Below are 20,333 nucleotides of genomic sequence, written 5' to 3'. Positions count from 1 at the left end.
AGCTACCCATTCTTGACACCGCTGGTCCCATTGAGACACTCATCATCCAATCTACCTCCCCTCAAATTTCACTGCCATTGGCCACCGGACACACCATCGGTGGCGAGTTTCTCCGATGGGCATGGCGGCTCACTATGAAATCTCAATCTGGCGAGTTCCCGATGATCCCGCCTACCCTTTCACACTAATTTGACCCCCTAAATGCAAATCCGAGGTTGGTTTCCTTCAATTTGTGATGGTTTATGAGATTCGAGGACATTAAGTCTAAAAGTTTTCCAACAAGATTCCAACCACCACAAATCCGATCTTCGCAAGAGGCACATGTGAGTTGTGAGGCCGATCCCCATTGAGGATCTGGATTGATACGTGTGCTTGAGGTTAATGATTCACCTTCAAATTTATTTTCGGGCATTAAATTATATATATTTGGTGTTATTGTATGCATGGAAATTTATAAATTTTATTTGGGATTTTTATGCCAAAAATTGGGGTAGAATAAAATATATGTGCATATGAATTATATGTTGATTTTTGAGGAATTTCGAATTTAATTTTTGTTAAATTATTGTTGAGAAAATTTTGGGATTTTGATGCATAATAAATTTGTTTGCATGGTTTTAAGAATATATGAATTTCATGGGGCTTAAATATTATTTTTGAGCGGATTGATTTCACAGATTTGAAGACAAATAAATAAACAAATTTATTATGCATTGAGATGAATTTCGAAAAATATTTTCTGGTATTGGAAATTTTCAAGTTTACACTGTTGGATTTATGAGAATGGATTTAATATGATTGAATTATGATGATGGTTTTAAAATGAAATGAGGATTTATTGGTTGAAAAGATGAGTTAAACCCAGTGGTAAATTATGAGATTTGTATACTTGAAAAATGTATGATTTGAGATGATGGATTGGAGGATAGGTATTAGCCCTTGCTTCATGGAAATTGGAAATGTTATGTGTATATATATATATATATATATATATGATTTTAAGACGTATTATGCAAAACTGGTGTTCTGTAGTTATGAATGTGATTAGCGCACGGGCGGATGTGATGAGCACACAGGTTGTATACTCTACCGTGGTTGCCATCGGACTGAGAGTAGGCAAATTTGATATTGGCCATAGCTGCCCCCCTCCATGGTTGGGATTGAGGGTTATAGCATCGGCACCATTGGGATGCCAAGGTGACTAGATGCAGGTTTCTCTCTTTAACCTCCCTATCAGGCAGTACTTTGGGATGGTGGGTACCGTCAGGCATCACACGTATATAGCGTAGTGTGTCAAGTTATTTTCCCGACCCAATTTTCAAACTTTAATGTTTTAAAAATATATTTGAAATTAAAATTATTTAATTGTGTTTTTATTATTTATTTAAATTGGTGTCTCTCATTATTTTATTAATTTATTGAGTAAATGCTATAAATTATTTAAATCTCTTCATTACTAAATGTATTTATTGCATATTAATTGCATTTTATTTATTATATTTATTGATTATTTCATTGATTTAATTAATAAGTTTTATACGTTATATATTGAGTTAAATTTTGTTTAGTTAATTTGATTTGTGCTAAATTCTCCTAATATGAAATCTATTATAAATTCAATTAATCGTTGTTAAATTATTCTCAAGGTAAATTTTAAATTCTCAATATTTGCATTTATTCATTTATGGATTTCCTTAATTTTGGAGTATATAAATGTTGAGTTTTGTGAAAGAGTTTTAAAAAAAGGAACACTTCCAACTGAGTGAACTGTGAGGGTTTTCAGAAAAGCATTATTTTCAAATCCTTAGTATTTATTTATTTACTTATTTTACATTAATTGATTAAGTTTATTTTATTGTTATACTATTAATATTATAGTACAGTATATTAGGTCACTCACTAAGATGATTAGCATCTCATATTTTTAAATTTGTTCCCGTAGGTGCAGGTTAGTAGATGTTGATCGTTCGAGGACGAGGCCAACATTTTCCCCAATGCTGATAATTCGAGGAGTTCTTTCTTTTCTTTGTTTTCTATCTTGTAATATTTCTTTCCATTCCCAGTTGTAACCACTTTTATATTAGCGTTTGTAACACTAAATGCTTTGTATACTGTATTGGATATCATTAGATCTTGTATTGCACTGGTTCCCTGTTTACATTGGAAGTGCTATAAACTTCTAGAATAAATTGTGGTAAGGTGGGTTGAATAAAAGGATATTGTCAGAAGTGTGTTTTTCCGTGCATGGAATTTTATGGTAAGTTCAACCCCTTAGGGGAGATACTGTTGAATTTTTCATTGGAAGGGTCGGAAGTGTTTTCCTTAAGTCAAGATTTATCTAGGATTTTGACAAGGGATCTTGGATGGGTCCTGACAGATTGGTATCAAAGCTCTAGGTTCTTGTATTCCTAAGGGAGTGTGCATTGTTGTGCATCCCATCCCTAAGTTACACTTTGTTTTAATCGTGTCGAAGTGTTCTTCCTTCTAACCATCTTTGGTAATAATGCACTTATGCTTACAGACCTGGGAGCAACACATTCATTCGTCTCAAAGGAGTTCGCTACTAGAGTTGGTATAACTCCCACTCCTTTGAGATGTTAATTAGAAATCACCACTCCTGCAAGAGAGTCCTTATGGCCTAGTCAGATGGTTAAGGGTTGCTTCTTCTGTATCGAAGATCAAGTGATGGAAGCAGACCTAATCTTGTTGGATCTACTTGGGCTAGATGTAATCTTAGGCATGAATTGGTTGGCAATGAACCATGTCTCTGTGGATTACTACAATAAGGAAGTGACATTTAGAAGACTAGGCCTGCCTGAGATGGTGTTTCATGGAAAAGTTGGGAGACCTTTACCAAGATTAATTTCTACCATCATTGCCAAAAAGCTACTGAACAAGAGTTATCAAGGATATTTAGCCCATGTGAGAGATACCCAAGTAAGTGGGGTCAAGTTGGAAGATGTGTCCGTGGTAGGAGACTTTCTGGATGTGTTTCCCGATGAGTTACCAAGGATGCCACCGGAGAAGGAAGTTGACTTCTCTATTGAATTGGTGCCGGGCACTGCGCCCATTTCATTACCACCGTATCACATGACTCCAGCAAAGTCAAGAGAAGTAAAGGCTCAATTGCAAAATTTGGTAAACAAGGGGTTTATTAGTCCAAGAGTATTACCATGGGGAGCCCCTGTATTGTTTGTGAAAAAGAAGGATGGTAGCCTGAGGTTATGCATTGACTACCGTCAAACTTAATAAGGCCATTTTGTTCATTTTCAAAATTTTAAAATATCTCTACACACTTTCATTATTTACACATTATTATTAAAAACATATAAAAAAAATACAAAATTTCTTTATACAATATTTTTAATATTCAAAATACCTTAAATTCATATATTTCTCCCAACACTTTTTTATTTTTATTTTCCTTTGATCACATCGATTAAAACCATTCTTCCCCTCTAAGAGCCCAAAAAAGATCTTCCCTTATTGATTCTCTTTGTCTGAAATTTTCCATTAACATCCATTATCTTTGCATCAAGAACACTGTCGAAGACCAAATTTTTTAATGTTCAGTAGTAAACTTTTAAACAACCTCTAAGACATCAAATTGCATATTTCTAAACATTTTCGAAGTTGTTCAATCATATACTTCTGAACACCTTTAAAATTGTATTATCTTTAAATGTTTAGTCTTAAACTTCTGTACAAATTGTAAAATGTTTAATTTGATACTTTTAAACGTCTTCAAGGTTGTTCAGTCGTATACCTATGAACACCTTTAAAGTTGTAACATATTATTTTGCTGTGTTTGATCAATAACTCTTGAACTGATTTGATTTGTTCAATTGAATACTTTTGAACATATTTAAATTTGTTCAATCTGGTACTTCCGAATGTTTTTTAAAATTTCCAAAACAAAACGAATCATTGCAAAATAAAAAAGAAAAAAAAATACGAACATTACTTTTTCATTTTTTGAGCATCCATGATTTAAATGGTGCAGTATGAGTTTTTTTTTTTTTTTAAAAAAAAATCACTGCAAGTATGATTTAAAAAGAAAAATTTAAGAGGAAGAATGGAGTGTATAAACAAATTATTCAAATAAACTAATACTTTTAATAGTAATTTTTTATATAAATAAAATTTTCAATTTCAATTGAAGGTGTATAAAATCTGTTTGACAAGGAAATTCCCTTTGTTGATTGCTCAAATGTATACATATATATATATATATATATACATAAATCATTTTGTCCGACATCCAGTAACTTATATTAGTTGTTTAGCACTTAAAATCCCTGTAAGTCATGTGACGTCGAATAAAATAAAATTATATTATAAATATAATATTAGTTTTAAAGAAGATAAAAGGTAAACTAGCCATTCTTAAAACCTAGTTATCCTCTGCTGGTTTTTTTTTTTTTTTTTTTTTCCGATCAATCTCTATGTTTGTTTTTTACACTAAAATATATAATATCAATACTTGCTTAACTCAATTTTAATTATCATTTTACATTATTTGTTAATAAAATAGTTGGATATTAACTATTAGATTAACAATTCAAGGTTGAATTAATTGAAAATCAAACATAAACAAAGACGTAAAAAAAAAATATATATATCCTAATTCCTTTTATGATCCCTAAATGGTATAAAATATTTCTAACCAATAAAAGGGCTGGATATTGTTTAGCATTTACTATTTAGAGCATCCATAAAGTATATATTGAAATACGCATAGTATTTTTGCATGTTAAATTTCATTATTTACAAACAAATAATAAAATTTTAACCTGCCAAGGCATTTAAGTAAATGAAACTGATACAATGAACACAATGCTTTTTTTTCTTTTTTTTTTCCACACAATAATGCATTCGTTTAAAAAGTAATAAAAGACTTAACATGTAAACTGCTTTCGGATCGTCTGTTTTTGTTAGGCATGATTGTGAGCTAGTTGACAAGATTGTTAATGACGTTTTATCGAAGTTGCCTAAAGACCAATTAACAATTCATGATTTCGAAAAGGACTTGATTGGAGACGGTGTCAAGGACATTGAGCCATTATTATGCATTGACTCGGAGGAGGATGTTTGCTTAATAGGTATTTGGGGCATGGGAGGCATTGGTAAGACCACCCTTGCTACTACTGTGTTTGACATACATAAATCTTCTTTCGATGCTGGTTGCTTTCTTAAGAATATAAGAGAGGAAACCGAACGATATGGAAAAGAGTATTTGCGAAAGAAACTCCTTTTTGACTTATTAAACGATAAATCTATTCTAATGAAGGCTGCCCCATCTGTAATGTAAACTTTTATTCAAAAGTGGTTAGGCCATAAAAAGGTGATTGTTGTTTTAGATGATTTGGATGAAATATTATCATTAAAATATTTTCTTGAAGGGCATAGAGAGTTTGCTGCTGGAAGTCGAATCATTGTCACAACTAGAGATGTGCAGTTGCTTAGGCCAGTCACTGATAAAATTTACGGGGTCGAGGGGTTAGATGACCATGAAGCTCTTGAGCTCTTCCGTGAGCATGTATTTAGAAGAAAAAATTTTCTTGCAACGGACTTTGACGCTTTATCAAAAAGAGCTATAAATTTTGCAAATGAAATCCTGTAGCTCTTATAGTATTGGAGTCTTCCCTTCACTCCAAGAGTAAAAAAGAATGGGAATGTGCATTGGATAAGCAGAAAATAGATCCAGACAAGGAGATTCTTCGAGTATTGAAAATAAGTTATGACAGATTAGGTGAAGGCACCCAGAATATGTTTCTTGATATTGCATGCTTCATTATCGATGAAGTTGAAAGAGAAGAAGTAGAAGACATGTTCAGTTTCAATGACCATTATAATGTGACAATAGAAATAAGTGCTCTTATTGATAAATCCTTAGTAAGAGGAACGTTGCGATGGGGTACAGGAAGAATGTTGTCAATGCATGATTTACTACGAGAAATGGGTTGGGTAATTGTTTGTGCGGAAAACAAAGAAGCTGGAAATCGTAGTAGGTTGTGGATTGCTAAAGATATTTGCCATGTATTGGAAAAAAATAAAGTAAGTGCAAAGATATTTATTTGTCTACATAAATATGCCACATATTTAATATATTTTCTTATACTGTATCCTTGTGTATAACAACGGTTTGATTGTCAGGCAACTGAACAATCCAAGGGATAAATCGGCTTAATATTAAAAAAAAATGTACAAGTGAGCCCTACAACATTCTTTAATATGTGCCGTCTATGGTATCTTAAAATTTATGAAGGAGGCAAACAATATCAATGGGAATTTGGGCCTGAATGCCAATAGAGCGGTCTAAATATATTATATATCCTTCTGAATATCGATTTGATATTTCTGATGAGCTAACATATTTTCATTGGGATTTATACCCGTCGAAATATTTGCCAAATTTTAGTCCGAAGAATCTTGTTTGGCTTATTATGCGTGAGAGTAGACTTAAGATACTTTGGAATGAATTAATTCCAGGTATGATCACTTAATTTAGCCATCTTATATATGTTAACTATATATATATATATATATATATGAATACATATAGGATTTTACTATAAAAAGTGTTTATATATGGACACCTAAAACATTTACAAGCGTATATTTTAAATGGATATGCTTGTAAATTGTTTACTTACCTATAGGATAGGCATGAAAATTGTTAGATGCATATATTATGGAGCATGATAGATACTTACTGTAGCATTACTGTCTATATATATAAAAGACGTTATACAGTTATGTTTAGTAATTAAAGTAGATATGAATGCAATTGATCACTTTCATTTATTGTGTTTTTGTTTGTGACTGACATGTAGCTTCTTGACCTGGTGAAGTTAAAGAACATAAATTTTAATTATTCTAAGCACCTTACTGAAATACCAGATCTAGATCTGTCTGGGGCTATCAATCTTGAAATGATATATCTCCAAGGTCGTAAAAATTTGGTTCAATTTCATTTAAATCTTTAGAATCTCCACAAGCTTCAGTTTCTAGATTTTAGTCATTGCAATAATATCGAAGAATGCAAAGATTCTGAAGTTATTTGTTGGAAATCAGAACAAACAAACAATACAAATCTTATCGAGGTTCGGCCAAGATAGCCTACGTCCTCGTTGCTCCGGCGAGAGCTTCTGATCTTTTATTAATCTTGCAACAATTACAGAGAAAACAACACTTGTACACAATCTGGTTTTCACACAGAAAACACAACCAAAACCTGAAGTCCCTTTCTACACCCTTCCTATTTTGTGTATTCAATCTAATTCACTCAAAGCTTTTTCACAAAGAAAAATGAACACCATAGAAGAAAATGTAGAACATGAATCTTGGAGCTCCTCTCACTTTCTCAATCTTGAAGAAAAACTAGTATTTCTGTTACTTGGCTCGAAGAGGAAGAGTTCTGTATATATATATTGCATAACAGCTTCAAAACGACGTCGTCCAACTTATTATGAGGAATCACTTAGATTAAGACACGTAGCTTGCAGTTATTCTGTTATAATAGGCTTGAAATGACCACTTTGTCCTTCTTTATTTCCAAGTAAATGAAACGATGTGTTTTGCCCTTCTGCTACTTAATCATCGAGTCTAAGAAGTCACACCAGCTTAAGTCCTCTTCAAGTGTTGACCATACACACCAGAAACTTTGCAAGATTGAATTTGTGGATTAAATCTTCACATATCTCCACCTAATCCTCAAATTCAACAAACACAGAAGCTCATCACCATCTCAGCAAGATTTCTTCATAAATTAATCAGCCTGCTCCTATTCGAAGCAGGTTCTTGCAAGTGTTAAACTTGCCAACAGTAAGCACTTTTGTTCCCATATCTGAAGGATTAAATTCTGTAGGGATCTTCTCCAATCTGATTACTTTCTGAACTGTCATATCTCGAATGAAATGGTATCTAAATTGAATGTGCTTAGATCTTTCATGAAACACTGGATTTTTACACAAATGTATTACACTTCGACTATCTGAGTACAAAGTAACCTCCTGCTTGAGTGCTTTAAGCTCTGTCAGTAACCCTTTAAGCCAAATGGCTTCTTTTGCAGCCTCAGTTGCTGCCATATATTCTGATTCAGTCGTTGACAAAGCCACCACAAGCTATAACTGAGATTTCCAACTTATGCAATTTCCACACAAGGTAAATGCATAAGAGGACATTGACCTTCTCTTGTCAGCAAATAGACAGGTCATGCTATATTTTTGTTTCTTGTACTTGGTGACTGCTGTTGGGTGTGATCATCTTCAGAATCTTCATCAAACTGAGCAGGTGTTAGTTTTTCTGGTTCATCACCTCTTGCAGGTTCATTTACTCCTTCTGAAGTTGGCCTTTCATCCAAATCTTAACTTTCTTGGTTTTCCACCTCAGGAAATAGATTTAAACTTCTTGTCTCCACTTTGTTGCTCATTTCATCACCTGCACTGTTAGTATCTTTGCAAGGCATAGAATTTTCATCAAAAATGACATCTCTGCTAATAATGACTTTAAAACCTTTACTTTCCCTATCCCAAAGCCTATAGCCTTTAATTCCCTAAGGGTAACCTAAGAAAATACATTTCAAACTCCTAGGTTCAAGTTTCCCTTCAGATTGATGGACATATGCAGCACAGCCAAAAATCCTCAGCTTGCTATAATCAGGCTTCTTACCAAGCCACATTTGTTCAGGAGTTCTAAAATTTAAAGCTGTAGAAGGTGACAAGTTCACCAAATACATGGCTGTCATAACAGCCTCACCCCAAAATAGCTTAGGTAACCCAGATGACACTAGCATGCATCTTACCTTATCGAGTAAGGTTCTATTCATTCTTTCAGCCACACCATTTTGTTGTGGTGTGTATTTCACAATTCTATGCCTTAAAATACCATTTCACTTGCAAAAGTCATCAGATTCTCTATTGCAAAACTCAAGACCATTGTCTGTTCTTAAAATTTTAACAGTTTTGCTGGTTTGATTTTCAACCAGCAATTTCCACTCTTTATACCTTGAAAAACCTCATCTTTAGTCTTTGACAAGTATATCCAGACTTTTCTAGAATAATCATCAATTATAGACAAAAAAATATCTGTTTCCACTCTATGTTTGCACCCTAGCAGGTCCCCACAAATCAGCATGAACATAATCTAAGACAGATTTGGCCCTATTTGAGCTCAAATTAAAACTGAGCCTGTGCTGTTTACCCAAAATGCAGGTTTCACAAGACTTTAAATTACTGACTACATCCTTATCAAAAACATTTTGTTTATTCAAGTAATACAGGCCTTTTTCACTAATGTGGCCTAATCTCTTATGCCACAAAGCAGTTTTATCAGCAGGTGAACTTATAGAAGCATTACTCGAATTGACTAATGTCTTACCAAGTAAGACATATAGGCCATTTTTCTTCTGACCCTTCATTACTACAAGTGATCCTTTGGTCACTTTCATGAAACCATTCTCTGCTTTACAGGACAAACCAGATTCATCTAACATGCCAAGAGAAATTAAATTTCTCTTCAAATCAGGCACATGCCTTACTGCAGTAAAAGTCTTAATGGTACCATCTACCAACTATAGCTGCACATTACCAATACCAGTTACTGAACAAGATCGATTATTGCCTAACAAAACTTGGCCACCATCACACTTAGTATATGAGTTGAAACAACTCAAATCAGGACACATGTGAAAAGAGCAGCCAGAATCCAACACCCATTCAGTGTGATTTTGGCTTGTGGACACTACCAAGACTTCTGCAGGTTCTAAACCAATGTAGGCCACTGCTAAATCTCCAGATTCTTGACTCTTTTCTTTCTCATCTTTCTTCTTCTTAAAACAATTTTTAATAATGTGTCCCTCTCTCTTATAGTAATAGCACCTCCTACCCCTGGTTCTAGATTTAGACCTGAAATTCTCCCTAGACTTACTCCTGTGGTCACCATGACCCCAACTTCGAGTAGCACTCCTACCCCTCACAGTAAGTCCTTCACCTTTGGATTCAGACTTCAATTCCAAGTCTCTAGATCTAAGGGCACTTACAACAGTATCTAAGGTCAAGGAGTCCCTACCATACTTAATGACATTCTTTACTTCTCTATAAGTCTCAGGCCATGAGTTTAATAAGATCACAGCATGATGTTCATCATCAAAAGTAACTTTACAATTTGCAAGGCTTAAGATTAAACGATTAAAGGCATCAAGATTTGTGTCTAAATCCTTAGTAGTATCCATCTTAAAGCCAAAAAATTGCTCAAGTAAAAGAATTCTATTAGGTAAGGATCTTACCAAGTAAAGTTGTTCAAGCTTTTGTCACATTTAAGAAGTAGTACTTACATCATCGACTTGCCTCAGAACACTATCAGAGAGGTGCAATATAATTGTGCTCATTGCAATTTCATCAATCTCATGCTTCTTTTCATCAGTAACATCAGCAGCATAAATTCCATCGATTGCCTTAGCCACCTTCACCTGCACCAGTACTGCTCTCATTTTCTTGCGCCACAGCAAGAAATCTCCTTTGCCATTGAAAACATTAGTTTCCAATTTTGTAGACATTCTTGACTTCTCGGAAAAGTGAAAACCCTCATAAAGATGATTCTCACAGAAAATGAAAAAAAAAAAAAAAACAAGAATCAAGAACACTTAACCAAGCTCTAATACCACTGTTGGAAATCAAAACAAACAAACAACACAAATCTTATCAAGGTTTGGCCAAGATAGCCTACATCCTCATTGCTCCGGCGAGAGCTTCTGATCTCTTATTAATCTTGCAACAATTACAGAGAAAACAACACTTGTACACAATCTGGTTTTCACACAGAAAACACAACCAAAACCCGAAGCCCCTTTCTACACCCTTCCTATTTTGTGTATTCAATCTGATTCACTCAGAGCTTTTTCACAAAGAAAAATGAACACCATAGAAGAAAATGTAGAACATGAATCTTGGAGCTCCTCTCACTTTCTCAATCTTGAAGAAAAACTGGTATTTCTGTTACTTGGCTCGAAGAGGAAGAGTTCCGTATATATATATATTGCATAACAGCTTCAAAACGACGTCATCCAACTTATTATGAGGAATCACTTAGATTAAGATACGTAGCTTGCAGTTATTCTGTTATAATAGGCTTGAAATGACCACTTTGTCCTCCTTTATTTCCAAGTAAATGAAACGATGTGTTTTGCCCTTCTGCTACTTAATCATCGAGTCTGAGAAGTCACACCAGCTTAAGTCCGCTTCAAAATGTTGACCATACACACCAGAAACTTTGCAAGATTGAATTTGTGGATTAAATCTTCACATTGTTGCAACCAATACAGCAATAGAAGAAGTTCCCTCGTCATCAGTTAGCACTCGATTAGATTTCTAACATTGCAAAAGACTTAGAAGTATACCAAAAAGCATTGGCAAGTTGAAATATGTGATACAGCTGTATCTTAATGAATGCCCAAACCTGGAAAGTTTCCAGAAACTTCTTCGGATGGTTTGGAATGCATGGATAACATTATGTTATACAAAACAGGGATTGAAGAGTTACCGGAGTCAATTGAAAATAAAATAAAAAAAAAAGCTAAAAGGATTAAGTTTGAGGGGTTGCAAAAGACTTAAAAGTCTACCCTAAAGCCTTCGGAAGTTGGAATGTCTGGAGAAGCTGATTATTTATGATTGCCCAAACCTGCAGGGAAAGTTTCCATAAATCTCTTCGGACGATATGGAATGCTTGGATCAGATTAAGTTAGACGGAACAGGGATTGAAGAATTACCTGAATCAATTGAAAATATTAAAAAGCTGGAAATATTAAGTTTGAGGGGTTGTAGAAGATTTAAAAGTCTACCCCAAAGCATTTGGAAGTTGGAATATCTGCAAAAGCTGATTATTTGTGATTGCCCAAACCTGCAGGGGAAGTTTCCAGAAATCTTGGGTGTCATGGAAGAATTGTATGAAATTCAGTTAGGGGGAACAGGGATTGAAGAGTTACCGGAGTCTTTTGAAAATGTAAGTTGGCTCATAACTTTAAACCTTGGTGGTTGTCTTCAAATTAAGTTTCTCCCAAACAGCCTTTGTAAATTACCAAACCTTAGAAAGTTCACCTTCAAGGAATGTTCATCCTTTGAAGCATTGCCTCGCCTTCCACTTGGGTTGAAGAAGTTGAATATACAATATTGTAAGAGCTTGAAATCAATACAACAACTTCCATCTTCATTAACTTATTTTGATGCAGCTGGTTGTACATCACTCAAAACAATATCAAGTTGGGAAGTGATCACTCATCAAGCCTCACGATATTTAGGGAAAGTCTTTTGGAGGTTGGAAAATTGTCTGGATTTGGATCAGAGCACACTCAACGACATAATTGCTAAAACTAATTTATTCCATTTAATTAATGTATATTTCTCTCTCCCTATATGGGATCTTGCCCCTGATATTGTGTATCTTGGAGATGAAATCCCAGACGGGTTCAACTATGCAACTGATGATGGGAATTCAATCAACATCAAGCTTCCTATAAATTGGTTTAAATTATATCCAAGGGGTCTGTTGTTTTCTATTTGCATTGTCGGTGTATTGAATAAATTTGATGACGACGGTGATGATCAATCTGTTGATTTTGGGTATTTTGAGGAATCCAGCGATGATGATTATCTGGTTTTTGATGATGATGATCATCATCATCATGATGAGCGGAGGAGGACTGTTTCATTGGAATACGAATTCAATTTCAAAACCCAAACTAGCAACGGTGATAACGGTCTTTACCAATATGTTGGTAGTTATCAAACTACAATTGCAAATACCAATAATGCTGATCACGTGTTCATTATGTACGATGAGTATATGTGTTTGGGTAACAAAGTGTTGGAACAAGTGTTTGGCCCAGATTGGTTCTTTATTCAAAAGAGTTTGGATATGCAGGCTTCTTTCAGTGTATGTTTTAAGGAAGGTGTGGGTTTCAATTTGGACATAAAAAAGTATGGGATTGGCTTCATCTATGACAATGTTGAACCAGATGTAGACAGTACTAGTGGTGAATCAAGCTTTGACTATGACTATGATGAACCAAATGTGGACAGTGCTATTGTTGAATGTTCTGATCAAGCCTGTGAATATCAATATACAGATCATCGATCAGTCACATCCGCAGATGGTTTCAAGTGAATGAAGCTTATGGGACAAGAATATCTCTTCCAAATGATCAATCGGTACGTACACAAATCATTTTACATATGGTTCATATTTTTATAAAAAAACAAACATATATTAATTATTTCTCTTAACGAATTAATTAGTTCCAGAACTCTAAATTCTGAAATCAACCCTTTGTTGTTTAAGACTGATAATTGAAAAGAAAATTTAGGTTTTCATAAAAATTTCTAATTTTTAAAATGTCTATATTGCTAGTGTTGCTTTTATGTTATTTATATTTACTTCTCTTATGGTCTTTTCTTAATCAAACAATGACAACTGAAATATATTGATATCTGATTAGCTTTGTATTTTGTTTTAATCTATGAGCTGTGTAGGCACCGTAACAGTCTTCTACTTCCAGGACTTCTACCATGATCATGTGGGCATATCAAGTATGAATTCCATATTATTAATATTCCTTCTTTCTTCTTCTTTTTTCCCTGGTACAAAAAGCCACATTATTATTGTTGATTGACTGCTGAAAAAATCAGAGAACAAAAACTAAATATTCCTGGATTTCGTTTATGGTGTATTACATATCCATGAATAATATAGTTTGTACATTTACATCTATTGATCGTTCTTTGTTTATCTTGCTCAGTAAAGTCTTTCAAACATTATTTATTTATCTTAAAAGGCTTTTTATGTCTAGGAGCACTTAGTCTACAGGGAAACGAATAGGATATATTGATTTTTCCTGGTTTTGTGTTTATTATTTTCCAAGTGTTTGATAAAGTACGTTCGATGGGGTCAATTCTTGTATTTCGATCAATTGTTTTGGAAGAACACTTGTCATTAGTGCTACTTAAATAGTGAAGTTAGCTGCAATGCAAGGGATCTGTTTTGAATTAATTGGAGATAATGCCGGTTCTTTTTGTTTGCACTTAAAATTTAAATTCCCGCATACCAAATTCTTTCCAATCAGCCTTGTAAAAATAGGTCTAAAGCAGTGGCAATGTTAAATAACTTTCAATTTGCATGGAGCAAATGAAACGCATGTTTCTTCTATAGCTTTCTTGAAATGTCCAAAAACAGAGAAGGTAATGAATATGAAATGCTAAATTATAAATTATGGATAATTACACTTTAATAACTTCTAAAATTACTGAATTTTGTTTTAGGATTTCTAAAATTAATTTTGTCACATTGATACTTCTATTTTCAAAATCTTTACAAATTGGTCCAATTCAGTCAAAATTGATATAAACCATCAAATAGAGGTTATGTGTGGAGATATCACTGCCAAATTTGATTTTTTAATTTATTTTTGATATTTTCACATTTTAAAAACTCAAAAAAAAAAAACAGATAGTAAAAACAAATTTTGAAGGCATAATGAAAAATACCAGATGTTAAAAAAAGTTCCCAAAGCCCAAAAAACAAACCAAATAGTTAAAAAAAATTTGAGTGCATGAAAAAAAAAATCTAATATTAAAAAAAAAATTCAGAGAGCCCCAAAAAATACCATATGTTTAAAAATATAAAAGACCGAAAAAATCAAATGGTAAAAAAATTTTGATAGCACCATAAAAATACTAAATAAAAAAATACTAAATATTCAATAAATTGCAAGAGCCCAAACAAATACCAGGTTGTAGAAAAAAATTTAAAAGCCCGTTATAAGTACTAGACGTTCAAATAAGTTTGAGAACAAAAAAAAAAAAGAAAAAAAGATGGTTAAAAAAAATTTTGAGTGTCCAAAAAGAATACAAGATATTCAAAAAAAAATTCCAAAGGCTCAAAAAAGTACCAAATGTTGAAAAAAACAATGTAAGAGCTCAAAAAAAATCAAATGGTAAAAGAAATACTAGATCGGAAAAAAGATTCCAAAAGTCCAAAAAAATATCAGATGTTTAAAAAAATCTAAGAACTCAACAAATGCTAGATTGTAAGAAAATTTCGAGAACATAATAAAAAAATACCAAATGTTCAAAAAAAATTATGAAAGCCTGATAAAAGTACCAAATTGTCAAACAATTTTGACCCCAAAAAAATACTAGATACTCACAAAAATTCTGAGAGCCCAAAAAAAATAATATATATTCAAAAAAATCTTTGAGTCCAAGAAAATATTATATGGTAAAAAACATTTGAGAATATGTTAAAAATACCTTATGATAAAAAAAAAAAAAAATTTCTGAGGTCCTAAAAAAAATATTAAATCGTTAAAAAAATTTCAATTGTCCAAAAAAAATAATAGATAGTGCAAAAAAAATCCAAAAGCTTAATAAAAATATTAAATTGTTTTGGAGTTTTTGGCATTTTTTGGACATCTGATTTTCTTTTTTTTTAGTTTTGGGAATTTTTTTTGTCACTCAAAATTTTTTTAACCATTTGTTTTTTTTTTTTTTAGGCTCTCAGAATTTGTTTTCAATATCTGGTATTTTTTTTCGAGCTCTTAGAATGATTTTTTACTATATGATATTTTTTTCAAGGCACTCATAAATTTTTTAACCATCTAATATTTTTTTAAACTCTCATAATTTTTTGAACATGTTATATTATTTTTTAGCTCTTAGAATTTTTTTTTTACCATCTAATATATTTTCAAGCACTTAAAATTTTTTAACCATTTGATATTTTTCTGGGCTATCAAATTTTTTTGAAAATCTACTAATCTGATTTTTTTAACATTTAGTATATTTTGTTGCTCTCTCAATATTTTTTTTTTTTCTGAACATCTATTTATTTCGGGCTCTTAAAATTTTCTTTAACCATATGGTATTTTTTTAGGCATTTACAATTTTTTTTTTTTTAAACATCTAGCATTTTTCATCGTATCCTAGGACTTTTTTTTTTTTTTTTACCATCTAATATTTTTTTAGATTCTCAATTTTTTTTTAACATTTGGTATTTGTTTGGATTCTCAAATTTTTTTGAATTTTTTAAATGGAAAAATATCAAAAATAAATTAAAAATTCAGATTTGAGAGTTACATGCACCGTACGTAGCCCCTATTTGATGGTTTCAATTTTAACCAAATTGGATTAATTTGTAAAGATTTTCAAAATAAAATGTATGAATGTGATAAAATTAATTTTAGAGATCTCGAAACAAAGTTTAATAATTCTTACTCTAGAAATTATATGTATTAAATTAGCTTGGATTTGATGAATTTATAAGAGCAGGTGTGTAAGCGCACTTGTCCAGCTACTCTCACTCTCTCACTCTCTCTCTCTTTCTGGTGGTAGGCATCATCGCTACATTGTCATGATTTTGTTTTGTTTGCTGTAAAGCCTGTGATCAAAGAGACCGCAAACGGGAAAGAAAAACATCACCGGACTCATTGATGGCGACTATTTTATCTCAGGTTTTTCAAAGATCCAGAGTTGTAAAATTTCAGTAACATATTAAATTGTATACTTGCATTGCTGCCATTTTTGTCATTTGGTTAATTTGATGCTTTCTTATTGCTCCTTAATGCTTTCTTGTATATTATCAAAGCAAAAATGTGAAATGGGGAAATAAAGAAAACTTAAAAAAGGCATATAAATGCTTCCCTTGCCCCCATATATATATATATATATATTATTTTAAAGATACTTCATGAACATGGGTCTAACCTGTTATGCACAAAGTTATCTAATTATGAATTTAAGCAAAATATAAACTAATAACCAAAAATAAATGAGACACTAAAGATTTAACGTGGTTCGATTAGAAGGGTTCCAACCTATCATTTGCCAAACTATTGTTTGTCAACTCACGTTGCAAACTTGGAGGTTTTTAGAACTTTTTGTTTTTGTTAGTTTTATTTTTATTTTGTTGTATTTTGGAGACAAGTACTCTTCTTCCTGTATAGAGTTTTCCCCACGAGGGTTTTTCTCCATGCAAGTTTTAATAGGTTTATTTTGGTAATGATTCTAGGAGTCCTAGAATCAATTATAAAAATTTTTTTACGTTAATTAGTTGTTTGGTAAAAGTATTATGAGATTGATTATTTGAGAAGTTTGACAGTTATATAGTAGCTTTTAAAATCAAGTTTTAATGTAATTTTAACTGATTCTTTCATAACCAGGACAAATAAATTTAAATTCCTAAAATGCCTTTAATTATATTTAGGAAAATTGGTATCGTTGAATTCCAAACTTTATTGGAGTTAGCATTTCATAGTCTAAAGAATTTTTCGGGTAATTTGCACTTCAAACTCACAACATCTTTTCACCGTCGGTCCTTCTATCAAATATTTAATGGAGGATGCAAAGTGCAATTTCATATAGTTTAGGGTGCAATTGCAAAAATTTTAAATAAAAAGTAATAAGAAATTAAAAAATTAAAAAGAGATTATTATTTTTCAATAAGTTAGAAAAAAAAACTTTTAAAAAAATTGCAAATGTAATTTTTCAAAAATAAAAATAAAAATATTTTACATATAATAGATATTCTAAAAAAATGAAAACCAATAAAAACTTGCATAGATATTATAAAAATGCAAATATAATTTTTCAAAAAATAAAAATAATACATTGTGCATATTTTAGAGATTAAAAAAATAAAAACTTATAAAAGAAAGTGATCAAGTATTTCTGAAATATAAAAGAAAACTTTGACAATTTCTTTTTATAAAATAAAATATTTTATAAAAATAAATTGTCAAAGTTTTCTTTTATATTTTAGAAATGCTTGATCACTTTTTTCTTATAGGTCTTTAATTTTTCTTTTTCTTTTTCTTTTTTGACAATCTCTCAAATATGCACAAATTTTTATTTTTATTTTTAAAAAAATTACATTTGCATTTTTATAATAATCTAGCAATTTTTCTATTATTTTTTATTTTTTTATAATATTTATTATATATAAAGATTTTTATTTTTAATTTTGAAAAATCACATTTGCAAGTTTTTAAAGTTTTTTACTAACATATTAAAAAAAAAATAATCCTCTTTTCTAATTTTCTTTTTATTTCTCATTACTTTTTATTTGAAAAGTTTTGCAATTTTCACCCTAAACTATATAAAAATTGCACTTTGCACTTTTATTTTTGTTAGAAATTTGATACAAGGACCAACTGTGCTAGGATACTATAAGTTCGAGGTGTAAATTGTTAGAAAAATTCTTTAAGGTGCAAAATGTCAACCCCAATAAAATTATAAAGAATTTTTTTTTCAATCATCTTTCGATCACTAATATGATATATAAAGACCGCTACAAATGCAAGTCAGATGGAAATTGGAGTTTCCAATGGCAAACAAGTGAGTAACACATAAGAACCTACCCTTGGAAAGGGAACAGTTGGAAACGGCTGCTAGTACCCCATAAACCAAGGAGCAGAATGAGGAATCCGCTCGAGGAGGGGCTTGCATCTAATTAGCTACTTGGTGAGGCAATAGCTTACCAAGGTAATGATCAGTAGCTGGTCTAAAAGGATGATCAGCCAATGTGCAATGGTGCCAATTTATCTTATATTTATCTTTATGCTATAAAACAATCAGACTCAAATTAAAACTTTCTAATTAGAAATTCAAATATGAATCAACCACTTCAATATGTAAATAAATGTAATATATGTATATGCGGAAATTTTATGGTGAGGACGGTCCGCATGAAGACCGCAGTATTAGTAACGGTTTTTCATAGTATTAACGACGGTTTCTTAGAAAATCATTACCAATACTATGAAAAACCATCACTAATACTGTGGTCCGCATGAGGACCTCCGCACCATAGACGGACTGTATGTATATGTATATATAGATATATATATATATATATATATTTTTTTTTTTTTTTTCTAGTTAGTCTCAAGTAAGGTCCATCTTATTTTATTAAACTAAGATCCACCCTTGATGATCATTAAATCACATCTAGTATTAGGATTTAAAATTCAAAAAGTAATCAAATATAGATTTAGTTATATGCTAAAATCTTATTTAATAAAGTAAATTCTGTTAGAATCCAGTAATTAATAAATAGAATTTTAAATGTCAACCCTTAATACTATTTAAGAACATAAAAATGAAGATTTTACGTTAATCTTCATATTAAAGGCCTTATTTGGGCCTAACTATATATATATATATATATATATATATAGATAAATAATCTTTTGATTGTTAAATATTTTATTTTAAGATTGATATTGGACAAAAAAAAATAAAGAATATCATATATTTTAATGTCGCACTTTCTTCCATTTATCAAAATAACAATTTTTTAAAAATATTTTAAGCAATATACAATATATCCATTTTAGTAATTGTAAAATTCAATATACAATATATCCTTTTGTAATTTTTATACTTTTAGAGCACTATTATTAATATAAGTTACCAAGCATTCTACTGATTCTTTTTTCAACACGATGTAGCTGATTCTTTCTTTAGCACAATTACAATGATATTTTTAAAACCTAAGCAAACTAAGCCTAAGGTCTGTATTTTTATACTCTTTTTATAAGAATATTTTGGTTGTATCAACTCTTGTAACTAGTTTTTCCTATTAATTTATCTTGTCTGGTGGTTTGTTTTGTCTTGAAAGATGCTAATTTAGTTGGAATGTTGTAAGACTTTACAGGTTCCAATCATCTTTTATTATTACTATTATTGTTATTAGTTGCACTTAATATTTAAGTTTCAAAAAGTTACATATTGGTAACAAACCCATAAGCCATTAAGTTCATCCATTGTTTTTTATTCTAGATCCATTTTTTTTTTCTTCCCCTTTTTTTTTTTTTTAATCATTAATCCATCCCAAGTAATCCAAAAACTTACCATTCATTGGACAAATAAACATTGAAAAACATAGAATTTAGGGTAAAAATGCATGCTCTTATGCATAATAAGTTCAATAAGATTCTCAGGACTAAAATAGAATTTAAGTATAAAACTTGAAGGATACTTCTTTCTTCAACTTTTTTTTATTTTATTTTTTTATACACACCATTGGATGAGTTCTTTCAGTTACAAGGATAATTTGTCAAAAATATTTCTTCATGATATGGCCCTCTTAAATGTATACACACATATATAGCAATCATCTACCTCACGTCAAGTAACTTATATTATATTATGTGTTTAGCACTTATTTCCAAGATGGTTAGTGTTGAATTACCATTTATTCCAAAAGTTTAGGTTGATGGAAGGTGAACTTTCATTTAATTTATATTTTCTCTAATACTCCCCGTCACATATAGACCCGCCTGT

Source organism: Ziziphus jujuba, chromosome 11, assembly GCF_031755915.1.
Source record: "Ziziphus jujuba cultivar Dongzao chromosome 11, ASM3175591v1".
Lineage (NCBI taxonomy): Eukaryota > Viridiplantae > Streptophyta > Magnoliopsida > Rosales > Rhamnaceae > Ziziphus > Ziziphus jujuba.
The sequence above is the reverse complement of the archived record's forward strand: the minus strand, read 5'-3'. Positions refer to the sequence as shown.